This window comes from Danio rerio, chromosome 24, assembly GCF_049306965.1.
Source record: "Danio rerio strain Tuebingen ecotype United States chromosome 24, GRCz12tu, whole genome shotgun sequence".
NCBI classification, from domain to species: Eukaryota; Metazoa; Chordata; class Actinopteri; order Cypriniformes; family Danionidae; genus Danio; species Danio rerio.
In genome coordinates this window covers 23,967,699-23,980,000 of record NC_133199.1, presented here as the reverse complement: position 1 = coordinate 23,980,000, position 12,302 = coordinate 23,967,699, and the positions used below count along the sequence as shown (strand labels likewise).

Here is a 12,302-nt window from a genome sequence, read left to right as displayed (position 1 = left end):
TCAATCTATGCATGCCAATCCAGTCATCCATCTATCTATGCATCCCAATCCAATCATTCTTCCATCTATGCATCCCTTTCTAGTCATCCATCCTTCTATGCATCCCAATCCAGTCATCCATCCTGTCATCCATCCATTTATCCATCCGTCTATGCATCTCAGTCCAGTCATTTGTCTGTATATGCATCATAATTCAGTCATCCATCCATCTATGCATCCAATTCAGTCTTCCATCCATCCATCCATCCATCCATCCATCCATCCATCCATCCATCCAGTCATCTATCCATCTATGCATCCCAATCCAATCATTCCTCTGTTGGTGCATCCTAATCTAATTATCCATCTGTCCATGCATGCCAATCCAGTCATTCATCTGTCTATGCATCCCAATCCATCCATGCATCACAATCCATTTATCCACCTTTCTATCCCAATCTATTCATCCATCCATCCATCCATCCATCCATCCATCCATCCATCCATCCATCCATCCATCCATCCATCCATCCATCCATCCATCCATCCATCCATCCATCCATCCATCCATCCATCCATCCATCCATCCATCCATCCATCCATCCATCCATCCATCCATCCATCCATCCATCCATCCATCCATCCATCCATCCATCCATCCATCCATCCATCCATCCATCCATCCATCCATCCATCCATCCATCCATCCATCCATCCATCCATCCATCCATCCATCCATCCATCCATCCATCCATCCATCCATCCATCCATCCATCAGCTCTCCTACTGGATTCACAACATTATTTTATTCAGTTTTGTGGATTTTGTGTTGTGATTTCCTTAAAAGCCAAATGTATATTTCACTTTATTTTTAAAAGAAGGTGTAGATGGAGTAAATGTTTGTTTTCCCTACTTATGATGGCTCTGTCCCTCTACAGTAATTTTTGATCATGTAACTCTCCCTTGTCTTTGGATTCTGTTGGTTTATGCATTTGTATTTGAGTTTTGAGCACCACAGCCAGTGATTAGGATCTCAAATGACCCGTCAGAATGATAATAGAGTCTGCCAGGCTCCCCTGTGGAGTTAATCACAGACAGCAGATGCATTAGTGCTGCAGCAGCCTGACACTCTCTAGATGCAGGATTGCAGAATTACTGCTCCTCACAGTCTTGTATTTCTGGCTTTTAAGGAATTCCTCCTTAAACATGCACAGCATTTTTCAGTCTTGACACATTATGTTGTGCAAACAGATTGGTGTGTTGTGTGTGTGTGTGTGTGTGTGTTTGTGTGTGTGTGTGTGTGTGTGTGTGTGTGTGTGTGTGTGTGTGTGTGTGTGTGTGTGTGTGTGTGTGTGTGTGTGTGTGTGTGTGTGTGTGTGTGTGTGTGTGTGTGTTTTGCACATGAAGGTGCTTTATATAGTTTTATTTAAGGGTGCATAAAGGGATGATGGTGACTTGGTGTGCTTTGATTAAAGAAATACATGTGCTGACAGTTTTCATATTGATGCGTGACCTTTCCTCATGAGATCAATAGTGATTTATTCTTCTGAAAACCAGATACACTTTTTTTTAATACTGTTTTCACGACCATCAGCAAAATTTAGTTATTTTTACTTTACTATAGTACTCCTGATAGTTAGTAAAGTAGGTTCAAGTTAGTTCTTGTAACAAGTAAACTCAAATATAAACACCCACATTTTCCTTGTTTTTCCGAAATTATTTAACCTGACCATCATTTTCCACTCAAAATCTTCAGAGTAAAATAATAGCTTACAATAACAGAGTAATTATTTTTTTTTATAAAACGTTTAATAGAAGCATCGCTCCAAAAAGAGCTGTTCAAATCATCAGGTAAAAAAAAAAGTCACATCATGTCATGTTTTTTCATTATATTGCAGCTCTTGTTCAAAAAGAGAACATTTTGCTTCTTGATTTCACTGTACCCTTAAGCTCCAGTAGTGCTCCCGTCTTCCCAAACCTCGTTGTGTAAAGCCACTGCTGAGAGTTTGATGATATGTTTCAAGCCAGCGTGTAATGCTCTGTCCCAGACGCAGCCAAGTGCTGGATGGGGAGATTATAGTCTGGCTCGTGCTGACACTGACAGTGGTGGGATGCAGCCTTTCTTCCTCTCTGTGCAGAGCTGAAATCACTCTGTCTGGATAATCACTATTCAGTTTATGCCTGTCATCAACTGTCGTGCCCCCCTCTCTCTGCTTCTGCCAGCTGAAGATGCTCAGGTGGCACACTGCCCATCCTAAAAACCAAGATAAGACACAAATATCTAGGTGGTCTTCTCACATTTGGAATCTGGCATGTAGGGCACATCATGGTTGGCTCATCCTAAATAACAATGGCTCTCTTTTCACAGTTGGGCTTGGCAGCTGGTTTAAAAGTAATAGATATAAACCTGATAATAGAGATGAGGAAGGTCAACTGTTGTGATTTTTCAACTCACTCACTCACTCACTCACTCACTCACTCACTCACTCACTCACTCACTCACTCACATTCAGGCTTAAGCCTGGTTTATACTTCTGAGTCAAGTGATCGGCGTGACCCACGGCACATGCATTTACTTCTGCACGCTGTTTCTGTTGCTCTGCAATAACAGTTCGGAAACACTAAGTGGCAGTGAGGTGTTTATGTTCCTCTGTGTCGAGTTTCTTCGCTGGTGTTTTATTTTTTCTGAACACTTCCTTAATGTACAAGTTTTTCAAACTCTCTCATTTTGAGGCATGAACTGGTGGAAGTGCAACAACTTTAACCATTAGGTAAACACAAAACAAAACTTTCCATCCGGAGCTTCTTCACAGGACTTGGAAACAATCGGTCCATCGGGCTCGTGCAGCTCTCTGTCCCGCTCATACTTATCAGCAATACCAAGCCGACCAATCACAAAGCTTGCACTACGTGTCGTTGCAACGTGTACTTACATTTTTTGAGAGGTGCGCTTCAGGAACACTGATGGCCATGGCGAGGGCTTTGAGTCAACGCGTAGGCCGTGCCATAGCATACGTGTGCGCACGTGTAAATCAGCCTTTAGTCTCTACTTTTTCATGAGTCACCACAACAGAATGAACCAGACAGATGCCCTTGATGCCCTTCCTTCCTCAACCCAGCACTGACAGTACAAACGTCAGTTCTGGGAAACACCCACACTCTCTCCCATTCACACACTACTGCCAATTTGGTTTATGCAGTTTACCTATACCTCATGTCTTTGGAAAACACATTCTAACTTCTGACTCGTTGTTTTACTACTCTTGGGGTCCTCCCGTGCTTTTGTTTGTTTGGATAATTTATCCAATTAAACAGTTTGTCTATGTATATGTAAAGTACAAATCATTTTATAAAAATGCATTCTTTCAGAAATGTTTTTGAGCACTTTACCAAACACCTAACCCTAAACCTACCCACTTCCATGGGTGCATTCACTTCTGTATTGCCACACAAACTGATTGCTTTGGTCCGAACCAGTTGAAAAGAACAAAAATGCAGTCATGTGTCAATTCACATCACTCATTGGCCAGATGTAATTGAACATATTTCCTAAACTACTTTTCGATTGGTCAGAATTCATATGCGGGAAAATGCCAATGCAACTCCTGCAAGTAAACAGGCAGATACAAAATGTCACTTTTGACTATGGACCTACGACTGCGCTGGCTGATTGTATCCCTGCTCACAGTATACTATATGGTTTGTATACATCAATTTTGTCAAACTATACATTTCGAAAATTAAGCTCGGCTAAAAAACAATGTTTTAAGTCATTGCAAACAGCTGGCGCATTGCAGGTCACTTCAGGAGGCGTGAATTAATTTAGCTAAACTGCAACATAGTCATCTTCTGGAAATACTACCGACGATCCATCAGGTAATGTCTTTCCATCTCTCTCTGTTGGTAAAGCGCTGCCAACAAATATTTTTCCTCCACATTCCACTGAGCCGTATAGAGTGCCGCTCACTGAGCTGTATAGAGCGTCCATCAATATACTGGGGCATTAGGACCTTCACAGACCACAGATTGAGCGCCCCCTGCTATTCTCACTAACACCATTTCCGGCAGCAACCTAGCTTTCCCATGCGGTCTCCTATCCAGGTACAGGCTGGGCGCAGTCCTTCTTAGCTGCAGTGGGTGACCATGTGAGGTTTGCAGAGACTTGCAGAGATATGCTACCAATTTAGTCGCATGTGTGACCTAATTTCTCAATGGTGCGAAAACCATTTAAGGACAACAAAAATAAATGTATATTTTTTTTAAATGTCTCTGCAACTGTGGTTCAACAGAAAATGAAGCACATGAGTGCAACCAGTGCAAAAATGTATTCTGGATTCATATAATCCTACGATAGGCAACCTCCATAACCAAATTAGGAAGCTTTAAAATAACATAATAGGAGAACTCTAAAACATTTTTCAAAATATCATTGATGGTTTACAATGACATGAGGGTAAGAAAATTGGGAGGATTTTCAGTTTTGGATCAGCTATTCCTTTATTTATGAAGGCAAATCTGGTCATTCCTCTTCAGTGAATAGTGGAATACTGTAGCTGTGACGTTCAAAGTCAGCTGTTAGTTTGTGGCTTTAAGCTGTCCTTGAAATGTGACTACTGTGTGTTTAACCGTCCCATCCTGACAGTGACGTGTGTGATATTCCCTTCGACAGCTGTCAGAAGTGATGACATAAATGGGAATGTGATTTTTCATGAAGCAGATTGGTGGCATTTCATAGTTTCACTATAGAGGAAGTATATTCAGGAAAATAACTATGAAACAAATTATCTGGAGTCTCTGTTTTATTGTAATCATCAAGACCATTATTCCAAAATAATGTTCATTCTATCCACTCTACAGTCTGATATATTTAGTACTTTACAGTTATTGTTCTTAAATTAAACTAAAACCTAGACACGTCCTTAACCTAAACGTAAACACGATAGCACATCTTTGAGTTTTTTGCTCACGACATTTATTTTCTGGAAGACCAGATCTGGCAGAAAGTCAGCTTCTGAGCCCGGCCTTTGTTAGGTTCAAAGGTATGTGAGATAGGAGCTCGATCAATAACTTCATTAGCACAAAGCACAGAAGTAGTTGTCCTCTTTGGCCTCTCAACAGCACTTGTGAGTAGATCTTTTACAGCTAGATGGGAGTTTTACCACTTCAGCACACATTGCTCCCTGTCACTGGTGCTGCAATGGATGTAAGTGGGTCATTGTGCAAAACAGGTGTCATAGAAATGTACAAAATCATGAAATGTATGTTTTGTTTTGATATGTTTTCTGTTTTGTTGTTTTGTTTTGTTTGTTTTGTTCTGTTTTTGTTTTTTTTTGTTTTTGTTTTGTTTTCTGTTCTCTGTTTTTTTAATATATTTAATCTTGTTTTTATTTTTGTTTTATTTTATTTGTTTTTGTTTTTATATTATTTTATTTTATTTGGTTTTTGTAATTTATTTAGTTTTTATTTGATTTAGTTTTTATTTATTACATTTATTTTTTGTTATATTATTTTACTTTGCTTTTTATTTTTGTTTTATTTTTATCCTATGATATGATATGTAATGGAATTAGAAAAAAAACATTGTAATTAATATACACAATACAATTTAAACTAACTAAAATGCAGTAAGTTTTTAGACTTTTAAAATTTTCTTTCATCATAAACAGCTGTTTTTTTATTTTTTGCTGATCATTTATTACGTATAACATGTTTTTGCAAACAGATCGTTTACTCAGTGCTTTCATGCATCTGAATATGTAAAGAATTACAAAAGTGACTAAAAATCACAAATTCAAACAACAACGACTCAAATGTCGTTCATTCAATACTAAATGCACATTTATCAAATTACTCATACACACACATACACCTTAAGAAAACTCAATGTTGCAGTCATGAATCCGAAAAAAACCCCACTTTTTTTTAGTCTTAACATATATTTTTTGTTGTTTTCATCCATCTTGCAGCTTACCAAGAGTTATTTAAATTTTCCTTGCAATAATTATTGAAGCTGTCGCTGTCTTACGTTTTAAGTGTGATGTTTTGAAACATGGCATGGTGCCCATAGTCACAGCCTGCTGAGAGACAACAGATGCTTCCTATCTTCCCTTGATTCCCTTTGCTCCTCCGCCCTTGTTTTCTTGGAGTAATCTTTCCCTCATCAGCAGCCCTTTATGGCCTTGTGCCCTTTGGCCTAGTGGGCACGACATGGCATGTTCCACCCACGATCAGTGCAGGATCCTTAGGAAGCCAGTCGTGTCAGATAGTCTGTCAACTGTTGGACAAAGAGCCATTTTCTTTTCCTGTTGTGGAAGTATAAGTGGCATTGGGGACTTTTCCTGGTAATACTTTTCCTCGAAGTGGCTCAAGAGAATATCAGGAATGCTTTTTTGACACGGCATTTTAAAAGGCGTTTGGAATTAGAGGTTTGGCTCATGTGAGCAAGACAGAAATTGATTTGTATGGTTTTGATGAAATGAATAATGTTTACAGTTGCATTTCGATCACACCTCAGCATGGGGTTTCATAGGATGAGGCGTTCCTGGATGAGTAGCATTTTTGGGATTCAACACATTTTGTTGATTTGGTCCTTAGATATGGTATGTAAAAGTACTTCTCCAATGATGAATTTGGCCTGGATTTTAATTAATTTTAATTACACTAAAATGTTTGTCTTTTATTTTCTCTGGTGTTTCTTTTGGCCAAATGAATTTCTTTCATAAGATGTTAATAGACATAAATATACAAAGCAAAATAGTAATTATATTGATTAAAACTGTAGTTAGGGGATGCAAAATGAGGAGTTAAATGGAACCTTTTTGTTGCTTTTTAACCTGTAATCTAAATGAATAGACCAAAGTTATGATCCTCCAAAAACATGCTAAGGTAAAATGACTGTTGTTATTTTTAAGCGGTTATTGACATTTTTAATTGGTTAAAAATCTACATGTAACATACATTTTGATAAGATGTTCTACATCTTTCAACATGCATTGTTTATTTATATCCAATTGGTGCTCTAATAATAAAGACAGAGGAAGAAAGATAAGTTTTTAAATCTCAAGGATCCGTTTAAGTATTAATTTAAACCAATAAATCAATATCATCAAACTAGCAAGTAAATTGCATTATTAATTTATCAATGAAAATAAAGGTGAAAACCATATAAAGGTTTGTTGCCTATAACTTGACTGAAACAAAAACGTGACAGAAAACTCTTCTGATTAATAAACATCCCTTTATTTTTAATGAAGACAAGGGTAAAATGACAAAAAGATCAAAACTAACCACTTTTGTTGAATTACTTTTTGGTATAGTCCTCTACATTGCACTCTTCTTTCGATGAGTGGATGAAAGCATGCACATTCAGTCACATTACTAGCATGTCAAGTTTCTGTTAAAAAAAATGAACACTGTTACATTTGCTGCTTTAGTCAATGATTTCAAAACCATTTCAGATTAAAAAATGACTTTTTTTTTATAATTATTTTTTCGGGGTTTTCATGCACCTTTAATGGATTGGACAGTATTGGCATTGACAGGAAAGCATGTGGAGCAGAAAGAGGGAAAGGATCGGCACGGGACCACGAGGTGAGAATCGAACTCTGATCGCCATGAGCACCAGAGTGCATGTGTCAACGCACTAACCACTACACCACTGGCACCGACAATCAGAATCAGAATCAGAAATCTTTGCTAGGAAAGTCCCTAGCCAACACATACAGTACAGCGGCTAAAATACGTATTAAACACGTCACTGTTTTTCTCAAAAATGGAAGAATTCATTCTCTTTACAATAGATGTATTAAAGCTCTTATTACATATTATACAAAGTATTGAATACATTTCAGCAGTTTTTAATAAAATCTTTGTCAATTTCAGGCCAATAGCTCCTTTAGAAATCTATTTACCAGGAAAAATCACGACATGTTCAATACCTAGTTTACCCATTTTAAACTAGTTATGACCATTTATCAAATCTAATTATTCACGTTATAGCAAGATCAAGAAACCCCTTATATTGCAATTGTGTGGTTTTACACTTCAAAATCTTTTTAGCTTTTAGACTTACTTTATTTCTAGTTTTTTTGTAGCTTGTGCTCATCATTTACTTTCATTGTATGAAAAAGAGCAGTGTGAACATTTTACTAAATATCTCCATTTGTACTCTTTAGGTATAATGTTATGTATTGGAACATTTTGAATCCAAGACAACAGAGTTTTCATTTTTTATATTTTGTAAACAAGTGTTTTAAGTTTATTGTCATCTCTAGAAGATTGAGGAAAGTTTGCGGCATGTTTATTTCTCTTGCTCTGTTGCCTCCCACCATACATATGACACTTAGGGTTTCTCCTATTTGTTTAACTCTCAAGCCCCACACAGGGTTGTAAAATAAAGTTGCATCATTAGCCAAGATCTCTCTCTCTCTCTTTCTCTGTTGAAGCTGGACGGCTCTTAATCCAGGTCGTATTCGTCACTGAAATGCGATGTGCTGTTCACTCAGTCAGCAGTTCACTGGCTTCATGCCACACACATGCCCGCACACACATACACAGTTCTGTTTTTCTTTCATTCGAATGCTCACTTATTCCAGGTTTTATATAAAACAGCCTTCAGGCTTCTTGGAGATCGAAGATACCTCTGTTAAATCCATGAAAGAGGAATGGGGTGCAGAAAAAGAAACCAAAATAAGAAAACACAGGAGCCCCTTTTCTGTTTCTTGGAATCACTTTTACCGTGAACTAGGGTGTGGGTGTGATAAACTACCTTGATTCCCATGCTGTGATCTGTCAGTTTTTCCTGGTGAGTCATGCTGGATGTTGAAAATGCAGTATTTTAGTCCTGGGCAAAATTGTATACATGTACTTTAGAACCATATTTAGTAAACAGGATTTCAATAAATGTTATAAATGATCTTAAAGGGAATCTGTCACTGTGACTGCATTTGTTAGCTCAAACTATAGCAAAACTGTACTTATTATTGAAAAGTTAAAAAAGCATATTCTACTGTAACGCATTAGTGACCTAAAGGATACAATATTTGCTTTTAAAGACATAAACATACTTTTAATGAAAGGAAAATCACTGAATTTGGTTATTTAAATTAACAAAACTATTGCTCACAATGTATAATGAAGTTGATAATTAGTTAATGTATTTTTACTAACATGAACTAATAATGAACAATCCTTATACAGGATTTATTAACCATAGATCAACATTTACTAATACGTTATTAACATCCAAATTAATGTTTGTTAGCTGTAGTTAATGCATCGTGAGTTAACATGAACTAACAATGAACAACAGGATTTTCATTTACGTGAACAAATACTGTATTAAATGTATTGTTCATTGTTGATGATGTTAGTAATTGCACTAACTAACATTAGCTAATACAACCTTCTTGTATAGTGTTACCAAATTATTTTATCTGAAAAGCTAAAAATGATTAGTTGGTTGATGTTTATGATCAGAACAAGAACTAATATCTGTCAGTGGTGTATGGATTTTTGGAAAATGGATTTTCCATATAAATTAAGTTGACTCAACTGAGTCTGTTGTCAGATATTTGTTCTTATTTTAATTCTCAACCTGTTTTATTTTGATCAGTTTCACAGTGAACAAGTCTTCTCTTGCAATTGTGCTTCCCAAGTAAATGAATCTTGATTTAATAACTTGATAAAGATTTCTTTTTCTTTTCTTTTTTTTTTATTACAGAGGGTACAAATATTATTTTCACATTCTTGTGTTTGGGGGCAGAGTTATACAACCTTAAACAAGTTTTGTTTTCCATTTTTCTGTTAGTGTTAGGTTTTTGCTTTTTGTAAAAAGAGGGAAAAATCACTGAGCTGAGAGTTGTAAATCACTGAGCTCAGTATAAAGCTGTATTTTCTCACTTTCAGTTTTGCTGTCTTGTGTGCTTTTGTTATACCTTTACTTTTACAGAACACAACAACATTGAATTATCTTTGAATAATGTATTACATTCTCTTTTTTTGTAATAAAAAGTTCTAAATTTAACTTTAAGGGATAGTTCACCCCAAAATTTTTGTGATTACATTCTCATCCGTCACATGCTTAAAGTTTATTTTTTTGTTGAACACTTATAAAGACATACTGTCTTGTAAAAGAAAGCAACATTTGACCTCTGCTGTATTTTTTTGTATGCCTCCTATGTATGTCAAGTTTTTTTTTTTTTGTTCCAAAATTCTTTATAATATCTTGTTTTATATTCAACAGGGAAAAAAAACTCATAGTTGAGCAAATGGTGAGGAAATCGTATTGTTTTGGTGACCTATGTCTTTAATAAAACCAGGTGAAAAAATCTTGCTTGCTTTCAATTGGTCATGTATTAAAGTTTTCATTTCAACATTTTATTCATGTTCCATTCTCCAAAAATATCTATTTCTGGACTGTCACTTTACAACAAACATGCTCATAATTTTCCAATCTGCATCAATGAAGTAAGCCTTGGACCATCAGTTTACTGGATCAAAAATCTGAATTCTTTTTCTCAGAATCTCATTTCAGAGTTTTGATTGCTCAAGCTAATGGGATGAAATTGTATTTGCCTCCAACTTCTCACATGGACAGGAATTTAATATGCAACTCTAGGGTGCTTTCATGAACAGACCGTCTTTGTGTTAGTGATGTCTGAATTCAGGTCGCTCAGAGCGTTCGCTGACACATGGAGGCCAGACCAGCGCTCTTTTTAGTTTTACACCGTTCACATAAACTCCCTTAAGAGCTTATGTCTGTCTGTACTCTTTGCAGGAGGTGCTGGTCGTTCTCCAAACTCAAAAAGAAGGGGAAAAAGGCGAACTGGTTAATAAAGTTACTGATGGAACATTCTCTTCATGAACTCTCATATATGTGCCTTAATTAAATGTCATGTGAAAATTAGGGCTTAACAGGTTGCTTTCTTAAAACGTTTGCTTTGGTGTCCATGTCTGTGTCCCTTAGGGTTAAAACAATATTGGTCTGTTTGGCATCACATAATCAAATTAAGTTGTGTATATATGTAAACAACACTAAAAGGCTGTTTTTAAGGATGGCAAGGACTCTTGGGAAGCAGCCAGATCCAGTTATTGGACGTTATGCAGTTTATTTTTAAGCGTCTGAAGAAGCTCAAAGGTCATGCCAGTGCGAAAGATGCTTGTTGGCCCACAAAACAAGCATTTGTGTTTCTTAGTATGATTTTTTTCATTCATTCATTTTATTTTCAGCTTTATCTCTTTATTAGCTGTGCTTTGACACATACCTTATTTAGTTTGGTTGAATCGCATTAGAGTTTGTTTTCCCTCTTGGTACGGTTTGTTTGGGCAGGTGTGAATGTAGCAATCTTACTCGAGTGCGCACCAAAAGAAGACCAAAAAGCGAACCTTTCAAACGAACCCTGGAGCAGATCCGAACTAAAACAGACCCAACCGCAAAAAGTACTTTGCCTTTTTACACTAATCCAGCTGCCATAGGCCAATGCATTATGGAATATGGAGGAGTAATATTTGTTGACATCGCTTTGCTAATAGAGTGAGAGAGAGGGAAAAACATTACCCGAAGGATCGTTAGTAACGTAATATTTCCAGAAGATGACCATGTCGCAGTTTATCAAAATTAATTCACGCCTCCTTCTAAATTGACGTACAATGCAACTTCGCAGTTTGCAGTGCATTAAAACATTGCTTTCCAGCTGCAGCCGTGCTTCATACTCGAAATGTAAAGTTTGTCTAAAGTGGTGTATACAAACTGTATAGTATACTATGAGCAGGGAAACAATAAGCTAGCGCAGTAGTAGCTCTAAAAAGTGAAGTTTTGTGTCTGCCGGTTTGTTTACTTGCTGGAATTCCATTGACATTTTCCCACACGTGAATTCTGACCAATCGAAAAGCAGTTTAGAAAATATGTGAAACAACATCTGGCGAATAAGTGATGTGAATTTTGTCAGATGACTGCATTTTGGTTCTTTTCAACTGGTTTGGACCAAAGCAATCAGTGTGGTGTGAAAAAGACCCAAAAACGGCAGAACATGCTACAATGTATTATTTGTTGCCCTCGGTCTGGACCAAATGAACCAAACTACAGATGTAGATCCCCCTTAATCTAGGGTCGCCACAGTGGAATGAACCGCCAACTTATCCAACATAAGTTTCACGCAGCGAATGCCCTTCCAGCTGCAACCCATCACTGGGAAACATCCATAGACACTTATTTACAAACATATACTACGGACAACTTTAGCTTACCCAATTTACCTATACCACATGTTTTTGGACTGTGGGGGAAAGCGGAGCGCCCAGAGGAAACCTACACGAACACAGGG

The 12,302-nt window shown here is 37.0% G+C and overlaps 1 protein-coding gene across 3 annotated transcripts in view; it reads left to right on the top strand.

The window, feature by feature from the left end:
• The window catches only part of oxsr1b (oxidative stress responsive kinase 1b), an 89,580-nt gene that overhangs the window by 44,757 nt on the left and 32,521 nt on the right, over nucleotides 1-12,302 (top strand). The window lies entirely within an intron of this gene.